General features: G+C 32.6%; 1 protein-coding gene across 4 annotated transcripts in view; it reads left to right on the forward strand.

Moving 5' to 3' along the window:
* Positions 1–12,814, forward strand: part of LOC110656503 (uncharacterized) — a 35,816-nt gene extending 23,002 nt beyond the window's left edge. For all 4 annotated transcript variants that reach the window (XR_009149454.1, XR_009149455.1, XR_009149450.1 and 1 more), the window contains 2 exons: positions 11,559–11,618; positions 12,562–12,814. The gene's annotated coding sequence lies outside the window, so the exon portion shown is untranslated. The remainder of the gene's footprint in view (positions 1–11,558; positions 11,619–12,561) is intronic.
* Positions 12,815–13,072: the final 258 nt, after the last annotated feature.

Raw genomic sequence — 13,072 nt, forward strand, 5'->3', positions numbered from 1 at the left:
TTTGTGCACCACTGAGTTCACCACTCAGCGATAGCTTTGTATGCTGTCGCAGATATAGAGACTAGAGGAGCAGCAGATTGAGCTGCTGAGGACAGGGGAGCTACCTGCTAGAAGTTATCGGGTATAATTTATACCCTGACTGTAAATATTTCTTTTGATGTATATATTGCACATAAATGTATGGACGTGTAAAAATGGGTCTTGAGCAGTTTGTATAAAATTTGTATAAAGTTGTAATATATCTATTGTAGTTTGAAACTCTCTTAATGTAAATTTTGTAATGATGTATCTAAATTGTTTTGTTCTTAATGAAATATGAATGAAACTATTTTAATTAATTTGAATGAAATGTATTGCTAGTATTTTGAGGATTATTGAATTTTGAACTTGAGAAATTGATTTGTAATTTGAAAGTTAATAAATGTGTTGAGAAATTGATTGGGAGTGAGTATGAAATTGAAGTAGTGGTTGAGAAAAATTTTAGAAGTGTTTTTTTACAGGTATTTGAAGAACGGTTTTCTCAAAATACAAAGGAAACTCTGTCAAAATTTTTATAGAGTTTGCGGAAAACTAAAATGGACCAAAAATGTTAACTAGTTTTAATTTTAACTAAATATTTTAAGTACTTACTAGAAAATGCTCACTACTTGTCAAAAATAAGAAAATTGTTTTAAAATCCCTTGTAGGGTACCTAATGAGTTATCGGTAGGTGAAGTTCGGTAGTTCATTAGGTATTCTACGGGATCATGTTATGCCTTACAGAGGGGTAAGGTGTGACATGTTTTAGTGGTATCAGAGCAAGTTTTTGAAGTACGTTTTAAATTGTAAATTTGTGTCTTTCCTTGTTAAGTACAACTGCTCAATGTCCATAATTGTTACATACCATGCATTACATCATGAATATGAACTAACAGGGAGAAATCTCCTTGTGTTGGGTGTACAGGAAATTGAAAAAAAAAAATCCTGTGAATAGATATGGACAAGAGGGATAAAATTGTAGAGCAGTCTGATACAGCTAACGTACAAAAAGAGGCCCCAGTTTCACAGAGCGTTGGGGGTCCAACTGCACCAATCCCTCCTATACAAATTACTGCTCAAACGGCCCAGCAGATGGCCATGTTCTTTCAGCAAATGGCTGATAATCTGTCAGCCCAGGCCCAAGTACGAACCCAACCCCCTCAAGAACAGTATGAAAAAGAGAAAAGTGGGAAACCCATCGGTCAAAGTTCGAGTAGTAATTTGGGAAAGAGAAAAGATTTTGAGGGACCCCGAGCTCCTAAGTATGACAGAGGTGGATCTTCAGGGCGGAAGCAATCAAGAACCATTCGTCAAAGAACCAGAAGTTCCTACCCTACCCGTCTCTGTGACGTTTGTGGGAAATTACATGGAGGTATATGCCATAGGGTCACTGGAGCCTGCTTCAATTGTGGTGGAATTGGACATTTCGCCCGAGATTGTACTAGCGCACGTCGAGTTATGCCACATACTACACCAAAGGAATCAGTCCAAGGTTTTGATTTTAGAGGCTCATTAATAGTCAGTAGGGGCAAAGGCAGAAGTAGAGACAACACTTCAGGTAATCCTCGTACAATGGACCAACCCGAGCAGAGGAATACACTAGAAAGAGGGAACACCGTGCATCGAGGGGAAGAAGCAGAGACTGCAGATGTAGTTGCCGGTATGTCCTTAACTTGTGAAAGGAATAATTATGTACTATTTGATTCTGGCTCTACTTGTTTATATGCTAATGCTAAAATTATACGTTCTACTGCTATTCCCTTGCATGGAGATAAATTTTAATGTGTTAGTAATTAGTCTTTTAGGATAAGAATTGCGATAATAAGCATGATTGGAATTAATTTTGGAAAAGTTTCTAGTGAGAGACATCTCCTAGACTATGATAAATTATAAAGTTAATTAGTAAGCCTAATTAGGTAAGGCAAGAGGACCTAAAAATAAGTTGTAGTAATATATCTGCCCTAGATGGAAGTAAAGGTATTACTGTTGATAGATGTCAGTAAGTACCATAATCAAAATAAGTTTAAGGTATTAGTGGATTTGAAAGAAATAAAACATAGGAAAGTTTGATCTATTAGGATGTATAGTAGTAACTATGCAATATACTTGATGTTTGTCTTTGTAAGTCAGATTCTGAGATTGACTTGAGATTTATTGTGTAGAGCTACGTACTACCCAATAGTACATAAGGATAAGAATAGTTATAAATGATTTTCGCTCTGGTATAAATATACTAGAATAGAGTTTATTACTAGAACTGAGTTTGAAAATCCTAATTCAGGATTTAAAACTCTATGATTAGAATATCAAAATATCATGGTTGTAAGGTAGTGAGAGTTAAAGACTCCGTTACCCTAGCACGAATTACAGTACATCAGGAATTGTTATGGGACTAGAGATTTTAGCATGGTAAATATTTAAAAATAACACCTATAGGGCTAAGTCATCCAGTCTCCGATATGGGTTTTATAGTTGTTCTGGTATTGCAATGGATCTTTTACTCAAAGTTTAGTAAGGAATAGTATTCTATTTGTGTAAAGGTAAGACACAAAATATAATTTTGTTTCCCTAGAAGAGACAGGATGCTATGGATAACAATTATAACTTATAAACAGTTAAGAAACGATATTCTACTGATAACAGCAATTCGATAGGAACTAGTTGGTCAGGTATTCTTTAGGAAGAGCACAATTTTATTATGCGGATCATAAGGATTATATTAGAATTAAAGCAGAACTTTTAAATAGCATGGGAAACAGGAGAGTCCGGTAGACTCCCTTCTTAAGATTAAAGAATTGTTTATGGTTAAAAAAAAAAAAGGTAATGATCACAAACCAGCGGAAAATAAGCTATAGAATATTGATAGATAAAAGAGTTGTGGAAGTAAAAATTAGAATAGTTAGTGCGAACGTAATAAAGAAACATTATGAACATTAGTTAAAGTGTTGACTAGAATGGTCAGAGGACCAAATCAAGTAATATTGAAGTATAGTGGATTTATTAGGGACGATAAGAGGTACTAAATTACAACTCGACAGCCAAGTTAAGGAAGAAGATAAGATTGAGGAATAAAATAATTAAAGTTAAGTTGTGGAATGAAAAAAGGAAACAAATAGAACATTAAGAAATGAGAAAAACACTAGATGAGGAATTGCTACTAAGGTAAACAACTTACTTAAGATACGTAACGATATCCCGAACTATTTTATCAAAAAGGAAATAAGTTAAATAAAAGCAAACAAGATAGTGCAAAATGGCACATAGGCCGTGGTCATAAATGGAGATGGTAAGATAATGGTTATGGACCTATGGCCAAGAAAGAGATAAGCAGTTCATATACGACCAACAAGGTCATTTAAGAAGAAAAGACTATAAAAAAAAATAATTGTTAAAACAACAACAAGAAAAGACTAAAATATTCTAAACTAAACTGAAGGTTGCATCAAATGATCAAGAGATTTGATAAGAAAATAGTAAAACTAAGTTCTCTCCCATAGGATCATACGAGGTCCTAGAAAGAGTGGATCCACTAGCACACAGATTAGCTTACCTCTAAAACTGAAATGAAATTGAATCTAACTTATGACAGAAGCTCATAAGAAATTGATGAGTAAATAGTGTTGGTTAAAGTGCTATAGACCATTATTCTGATTATGAAGCCACACAGAAATGTGAGAAAAACACGAGAAAACAATATGCATGACTATTTGAGGACAGATAGTGAACAGAATTTCGAGGACGAAATTATTTTAAGGGGGGGGGGGGGGGAGAATTGTAACACCCCCATTTGCATAGCCTGGTAGATTTCACTGTTTCGGTGACCGGTGTCGGTCCGGACAATTAAGGGGATTAGAACCACACTTAAGACAACTTGAGAAGCCATAAACACAAATAATTAGTAATGTTTAATTAGTTAACTATAAATAAGAAAAACAGAACATAAGAGGTTAAACGAGCCGAGAGTAACAGTGATGAGTGACCTCCTCGGGAACGACTGCGAAGTCGTTTTAAACTCAAATTTCGAACCGTAAAAAGTGACGCTGCGGTCCTTAGGACCCTTATAAACACAGTGAAAAATAGAAAATCATGAAAAAGAACTGTTAAGCCAGTCAAATAATTAGGTCAGGGAGCCGAAAGAAATATTGGATTATTTGCAAACCGGGTTGAACCGGCGAAGGGCAATTTGGTCAATTGACCCCGAGAGCTGACTCCTGACCTAACTGTCAAATAAAATCGGAGAAAAGAAAATTTCGGAATCAAAAATTAAATTAAAGAACTAATAGAAAAAAAAAGAAAAAAGAAGGAAAATGAAAAAGGTGTAGGGAAATGATATCATGCATGATGCCATAAATCCCATAATTAATAAATTAATTAAATGGATTAATTGTTGTCTTCCATAAGGATAAAAACATAAAAGAAAAGAAAAAAAAATAATTCTTCTTCTTCAAAAATGTGTATCTCTCCTCTCTCTCTCTTTTCTCCTTAGTTTCCTCCATAGCTATGAAATTCAAGCTTTCAAAGCTTGAATCAACCCCATAAACTCCCCAAAAATTCTACTAAATTATGATTAAGCTTTGTTTGGGCTACTAGAAGAGGAGATTGAAGAAATAAGAAAGAAGAAAAAAGAGAAGAAAATTAGTGATTGGAAAATCAAACAAAGGTTAGTATATAAATTTGAATTCTTTTACTAAATTTCTATGTTCTTAGTTTAATTAACTTAGAAAGTAACTTAAAATGAAACAAAAATAATTGTGAGGGATCAAAGCTGAATTTAGGCTAGCTAGGGTTTGATGTGTGTGCATGAATTTGATGGACTTAAAGGTGTATATGAGCTTGATAGAGTTAAAGAAGCATGTACATAGGCATTGAATTGGTTAAATGAAACAACTTAGTGAGTTAGGGTTTTGGGACTTAGGGTTGTGAACCAAAAATGCAAGAAATGAGTAAATGGCATGTTTAACCTATTGTGAAGTGAAAAATGGTCAATTGTGACCAAATAAGTTGTGTTTGAATTATTGGAAGTGAAACCAAATTCTTAGTCAAATGGTCATGTCTTTGGCAAGATGACCAAACCAACTTTGAAGGACCAAACAGAAATTTTACAATTCCAATTGATATGCCACCAATTGGGGATGAAAATAGACATAAAATAGCACAATTTTCATTAAGGAACCATGGCCAAAAACTGACTAAAACTTGGTGAACCAATTGACCAAAGTGAAATGAGAGCAGTCGCCATCGCATTAAATGACCAAATGAACAGTAACTGTTCATTTGGTCATAATTCGAGCTAGACAGGTCAAATTGACCTGAAATTTTACCAGAAATTAGATAGGACATAGATCTAAAACTTTCATGAAGAACACCACCCCAAATTATGCCATTAACCCATTCAAATTATTGAGCAAATTTGAGTTACTGTACCTGCGATTCTGCAGAATTCCATTTGAGCAGTAATGTTTGAAGGGCTATAACTCTCTCTAGGAAACTCGGATTTAGGTGATTCTTGAACCGATGGAAACCTAAGACATAGTAGAACAATTCATATGAAGAAAGTTAGACCAAATTATGAACTTAACTTGATCAAATTATTGAACAAAGTTGGACCAAAAATCTGCTAGGACCAAAAATCTGCCAGATCCAAAATACCAGTATGAACAGTGCAAATGAACAGTAAATGTATTTTAGCTATAACTTGAGCTACAAAACTCCGATGGGGGTGATCCAAAAATGAGAATACACTTAAGATAATAAGGAACATTTTCTATGAATGAAGTTTTGCCAAATTCCAACAGTAGATTGACCAATGGAACAGTGCAACTTCGGAGCATCAAAACCGAAAATTGGCAATTTTGCCAAAATGACTTAAGCTTTGAGAAAATGACCAAAACCAACAAGTTTAATGGCCAAAATGTGGTATGTGGGTGAAGTTGGAGTTCCCATACCTATTAAGCCTTAAAAAGTCAACAATTTGACTTGAATAGTGCAGTGAATAGTAACCCGAAACACAAAATTTCAAGAACGTCAAATTTAGCACGTTAGAGCTAGGTAAAAGTGAAGTTAAATTTATTTTTGAATTTATGTTAAATTATGGTACTGAAATACTATAAAATTGTGTATTTCAGTGGAAAAGAATACCGGGACAGAACCCGAGGAGTCGAGTCAAGGCCAACAGGCGACTCATTTGAGGTTTGTGTACAACTAACACTTTTGTTATTTTTCAATACCAAATTGATTTGAAATAAATTTATTGTATAATTTATGATTTTTGTTGTGTTGAGAATTTTAACTTATTGAATGAAATTGTATAATTTGAATATAAATTTTCTTATGCATTTAAGGATTTATTGCATTGTTTTGAGGATTGTAAATTTTAAGTTTGATGTGTTGCCAACCTTGAGCATGAATTTATGATGATTAAATATGTTAATGATTTGTAAACACTTTGTAAATAAAAATTATTTTGAATATGATTTGAAACCACAGTTGACATGACAAAATATGTTGTGAATTCTCATTAGCTTGTCTAGTGAGATAACTCCTCCACTTGATGGGGCGAGTTTCTTCCTCTCTGGCTTGCCAGTTGGGGAGTGATGTGAATGAGTACTCATATATACTAGCTAGTCTTTGTTTCTCCCTTTTAGCCTCGGTTATTGAGAGTATGTGAAATGTCGTGGTGTACAACACGGCATCTATTCGAATTTTGGGTCATGGGTTCGATCAGGTGTATTGTTGGCAACGCCCTTTAAATTATGCATGATTTGATAAATTGTGATTGAAATAAATAATTTGTCAATGATTAAAAAATTTTTGCATTGTCTCGGAATTTCAAAGAAATGTAAATAAATAGTTACTATTTGATCAAAATGTTATTCGAATGAATAATTTGCATAAATGAAAATATTGATTTCTGAAGGTCATGGATTTTGAAGAATTTAGAAATTTTAAAATTCTATTTGTTATGAATTGTCAAGCATAAATTGTATTAAGTTTTAAATTATTAGTTTGTGCACCACTGAGTTCACCACTCAGCGATAGCTTTGTATGCTGTCGCAGATATAGAGACTAGAGGAGCAGCAGATTGAGCTGCTGAGGACAGGGGAGCTACCTGCTAGAAGTTATCGGGTATAATTTATACCCTGACTGTAAATATTTCTTTTGATGTATATATTGCACATAAATGTATGGACATGTAAAAATGGGTCTTGAGCAGTTTGTATAAAATTTGTATAAAGTTGTAATATATATATTGTAGTTTGAAACTCTCTTAATGTAAATTTTGTAATGATGTATCTAAATTGTTTTGTTCTTAATGAAATATGAATGAAACTATTTTAATTAATTTGAATGAAATGTATTGCTAGTATTTTGAGTATTATTGAATTTTGAACTTGAGAAATTGATTTGTAATTTGAAAGTTAATAAATGTGTTGAGAAATTGATTGGGAGTGAGTATGAAATTGAAGTAGTGGTTGAGAAAAATTTTAGAAGTGTTTTTTTACAGGTATTTGAAGAACGGTTTTCTCAAAATACAGAGGAAACTCTGTCAAAATTTTTATAGAATTTGCGAAAAACTAAAATGGACCAAAAATATTAACTAGTTTTAATTTTAACTAAATATTTTAAGTACTTACTAGAAAATGCTCACCACTTGTCAAAAATAAGAAAATTATTTTAAATCCCTTGTAGGGTACCTAATGAGTTATCGGTAGGTGAAGTTCGGTAGTTCATTAGATATTCTACGGGATCATGTTATGCCTTACAGAGGGGTAATGTGTGACAAGCTTTATCATTTAGAGCTACTCTTCTTTTCTCTTGCTCACTCTATTCACCCTTTGGCTTAGCTACATGCACACCATCTATAATTTTAGTTAGGGTGAATGGCCCATTCTTTACAACATCCCATAAGTCAATTCCTTCTCATTTAAGAAAATAAAACATTCTATTTTTCCATATAAGAAGTCATTCCTATCAAAGAAGGGAGGTCTTACCACCGATTGACCTTCTTATGCATTGAGGGTTGCCATTAATCTTTGCTCCAAGATGATTAAGTCTTTGAATGGAGACCAGCTCTGATACCACTTTTTGTCCCTTATAGCAACCCAAGAGGGGGGGTGAATTGGATGTTAATTAAAGAATTTGAAGCCTAAGAGAAATTTTGAGTGAAGAGCACAAAGAAAAGGAAGGAAAGAAAGAACACAAGGAATTTTATAGAGGTTTGGCTATCCCAAGCCTACATCCTTTCCTCAAGGCTCTCATTGAGAGTTAACTCCACTAAAATTCTTTTTTGGGTGAAGAATAAACCCCTTACAATTACCACAAGTGCAAACCTTACTCTTTTGCAAATCCCTTTACACTCAAGAGAAATTTAATGCTCTATCACACTCAAGTTACAATGAATGCTCACAACAGCCTTAAACTAACTCTCAGAATAAAGAAATTACAGCTCAAAGTATCAAGGTCTCAATAATCAATTATGGTAGCTCAAGTTTTAGAGAGAGAGAAGAAGAAAAAATCTTTTAAACACAATAAATTCTCAAAATATAGTTGTTGTTCCTCTCCTCCAGTCATAAATGACCTCTATTTATAGTTTTAGTAAGAAAATAACCATTGGGGGTGTATTAAATATAAATATAGCCATTCAATCACCCAAAATTCTATTTTATTGAGTTTTAGAAACTCAGGTTCGGCTACTAAAGTTCTTTACTTCAATTGCCGAAGGTTGGAGCGCTAGAAAACACCATTCAAAAAGTGAACTTCGGCTATTGAAGTTTTCACTTTCGGCTGCTGAAGTACTCTTTGGACAAAAAGGGTTTAAACATTCAAAAACCATCATTTAAAGAGTGAACATTGGCTGCCAAAGTTTCCACTTTCGGCTACTGAAGTGCTCTCTAGACAAAAGGGCACTTAGGCTTTAAAAACTTATAAATTTTTGACCTGAACTTAGATTTTTGATCCGTTTGAACTGTTAGAAAGCTAATTTCATAAAATTTTCAATGAAAATACTTGCAAAAATAAATTTTCATTTCCCAAAAGTGAAAATTTTACTTTACTCCTTGGTCAAGAAAAGTTAAAATAGAGACACTAAGAAGTTTAGAGATTCATAAACTCATAAGTTTTTGACTTGAACTCAGATTTTTGATTTGTTTAAACCGTTGGAAAGCTAATTTGATAAATTTTTCAATGAAAAAACTTTCACAAACAAATTTGCATTTCCTAAAAGTGAAAATTTCATTTTACTCCCCTTGGTCAAGAAAAAGTTAAAAATATAGACACTAACAAATTTAGAGAAACCTAAACTTGAGCCATCATAACCAATCATTTAAGATTCATAAGATAAAAGAAAAATTTACATTGTAGTGTCTCCTTAATCTTTACTTCAATTTCTTGCTCTCTTTCTATAACACCCTCACATTGTACAGTCTCGTACATTCTACTGTTTCAGCGACTGATGTCTGTCCGGACAGTTAGGATATTCAGAACCATAATTAAGTCACCTAAAAAAGCCATAAATAAAAATAAATAGCAATTACATGAAGGTAAAAAGGAAATAAAGAAAACAAAGCATAATGGGTTAAATGAGCCAAGGCCACAGCGATGGGTGACCGAACTTGGAAGTGACTACGAGCTCAGTCGCTACCCTAATTTTGTGTGGGACCTTATGACAACCCAGGCCTAGGGATAATTGTGAAGTTAATGATAATGTGAAAATCACAGAAAAGAATAGAGAACTAGCTTGAAAAATTGAATTAGAGTTCAGGAAGTAACCTAATGCTATTGGAAAAATGGATTAGACCGATAAAGGGCAAAATGGTCAATTCACCCATAGGGGTGACTCTTGGTCTAAAGATCCATTAAAATATAGAAAATTAAAATATTGAAAAATAATTAAAAATGAAGAGATGTGTAGTAGAAAGAATAAAAGAAAAGAAATACAAATTTAAATAGGAATTATGACATCATCATGATGTAATCAAAGTTATAATTTTTAATATTTAAAAATAATTGTGGATAATTATCTCTATGTAAGAGACAAAAGTGGAATTAAAGACAAAAAAAATTGTCTTCTTCAACCTTCTTTGGCCGGCCACCATTCCTAAACTCTCTTCCACCATTTTTTTTCCTTTTCAAGCTTCAATTCCTCATTTTCTCATCATATTTCCCCTAAGTGTCAACACAAAAACTTGATTAGAGACCTTGATTAAGAGATTGGTAGCAAAAAGAAGAGGAAAAAAAATGAAGAATTGGCTAGCTTGGAAATCTCATATTTGAGGTATGTGCAAATTAGTTCTAAATTATTGAATATTACTTAAATTTCAATTGAGATGTGTGAAAATTATAAAGAAAATGTTGAAAAAAATGCATGGAGGGTTGAACATAAAATTCGGCCACCCTAAGGGAGAGAGAGATTTTGATGTGTTGATGGAAGTAAACATGTTTACTAGAGTGGATTGACATGTAAACATGAATTGCATGATGAGCTTGCATGGGATTTTATGGGATGGTGGATTATATAGTTAGGGTTTATGAAAATTAGGGTTTTGATGAATTATTGACCAATTGACATTATTGATGCTTAAACTGGTTAATTGGTGTGCTTATAAGTGTGATTGAATGCATGGAATTGAATTGAAGTGTGAAAGTGGTAATGTCCAAATCTGGACATCTTGACCCTTGCTCATTCACATGGCTAGAATTGAAATTTTGTTGTTCCAATTGGTGTAAGGCCAATTGGAGATGAAAATTAAGACCCAAAGAAGAAATTTTTATGTAGAAATCTTACCCTAAAACTGACCACAAGTTAGTGTAAAATTAGATTGAATTCGGATTAGGTACCCTGCCACTAGACAAAACTAACCATATGAACAGTACTTCTTCAAATGGTCATAACTTGATGTAGAAAGGTCCAAATGACCTGATTTTTATAGCCATCGAAAGTTTAGACATAGTAGAACAACTTTCATGAAGAACACAAACCTAAATTCTGATAATAGCCTATTCAAATTGCCAACCAAAGTTAGGTTATCAAAACCGCCAGAACCAGAATTTGCCCAGAAAATCTGAAAATAACCAATCCGACCAGTTATGATAAAATTACCATAACTTGAGATACAAAACTCCAAATTGAGTGATTCAAAAAGAGAATTAAACAAGACACATTAAGAAACAACTTTGATGAGGAAAGTTTAGCCAAATTTCTACTGTAGATAGGTCTAATAGAACAATAAACCCAAGTGACCAAAACTAAAATTTTGGAATTTCTCTTAGGGAGTTTTAAATTTTAATTGGCAATCAATGGCAACACTATTGTAAACCAAAATGTGGTATGTGAGTGTAATTAGAACTAGTATACTTATTAAGTATGAAAATGTCAATATTTTACCAAACTAGTAAAATGAATAGTAACACCATAATATTAAACACAAAGACCTTAACTTAGGAGACCTTATAAGTAAATTTAAGATGAAGAATTTGATTGTTGGGATTATTATTAGGAATGATTTGGATAGGTATTGAAACACTTTAATTTTGTGTTTCAGTGAGAAAAGAGCCTTCCAAGGAAGGAAGTAGAGGAGATTGAATTGAGGCAAGCAAGAGAGGTTTGTGCACAATTAGTTCTTCATTAATAATTATTTTACATATTCCAAATGATTAAATGATTTTATTTTTTTTATGTATTATGTTTATCAAATATTGATTTTATTTTAACAATTATTGCATATTTTTATAAGTTGAATGAAATTGGTTTTGGGAAATTGTGATTGAAATGGGATTTACATGGAAAATGGAAAATATTGCTTACTGAGATTGGCATGGAAATGATTTGTATTGTGATTATATGCTCACAAAAAGGGCAATGAATTTTCTGATGTTATTTTATATCTCACTACTAATACTCGACATGGTTATTACCCGTCCCTCATTTGTTGAGGAAACACTGATGTTAGCTTTGTGTTGAATATCATGGTATGTGCACATTAATGATTTGATCTTTCTCATATAAGAGGTTAGATCTATATTGAAGATGGCCCTTTTGGAATTTAATTTTTTATGGTGTGATGGATGGAATGTGCACGATTCGATCTTCCCTACCATAGGGAGTGAGAATAACTTTGAAGATGGCCCTTACGGATTAGTCTTGCATTAAGTTAGTGAGAATAAGAATGGATTTGAAAGTGAGCAATTGTGATTCTAAAATGATATCTCATGCACAAATGATTTAAAAGAGATTATTTATTTTAGTTGGTTTATATTTTTATGCTTTTCCTTATTTCGGAAAATTTAATATCTATTTCCATAGTTGATGGGATTATTTCAAATGTCCATTTATGATTTGGTAAATTTTAATTACTGATCAATGTCATTTAAATACATGATTGTATTATTGAAAACACTGACTTTGATTTTGTGAATTATGAAGAAAATAAATATTTCCAATTTCATTGTTATGATTTTGCTGAAGTATAGAGTATTACATTTTTAAATTATTAGTTGTGCACCACTGAGTTCACCGCTCAGCGATAGCTTTGTATGCTGTCGCAGGTGAACGTAAGGACAAAGCAGTTGAGTGAAATCACTTGAAGCTGTGACTTGAAGACGTGTGGAAATAAATTTTAAGTGTATTGTAGGTATACTCCTATACATTGGATTTTGATGTAATCACGTAACTATTTGTATGTAAGTACGTTCGAGCAGTTGTATAAACTCTTTTGTAATATTATTTTTGGAATGTAATCAAATCCAAATGATTGTAATATTAGTTTGAGATTTTATTTACTTGTATATTTTTGTAAAATTAATTTATCACTCCAATGAATGTAATGTTGAAATTTCTTTCTGAGTCTTGTAGACAATGAATCATTTTCTTGATGATGAGTTGATTGCTTAAAAAGAAATGAGAAATGATTTGTGAAATGTTGAGATTGAACTGGAAACATTTTTGTAAATTGCTTTTTCAGGTGATTTGAAGAATTGTTTTTACCTATTATTAGCCGTAATCACACAGATTTTTCACAAAATTTTAAAAATGCCCAATTAATTCTAAATAAGTTTC

The sequence above is a fragment of the Hevea brasiliensis genome, chromosome 6 (genome assembly GCF_030052815.1).
Source record: "Hevea brasiliensis isolate MT/VB/25A 57/8 chromosome 6, ASM3005281v1, whole genome shotgun sequence".
In the NCBI taxonomy this organism is placed as follows: domain Eukaryota; kingdom Viridiplantae; phylum Streptophyta; class Magnoliopsida; order Malpighiales; family Euphorbiaceae; genus Hevea; species Hevea brasiliensis.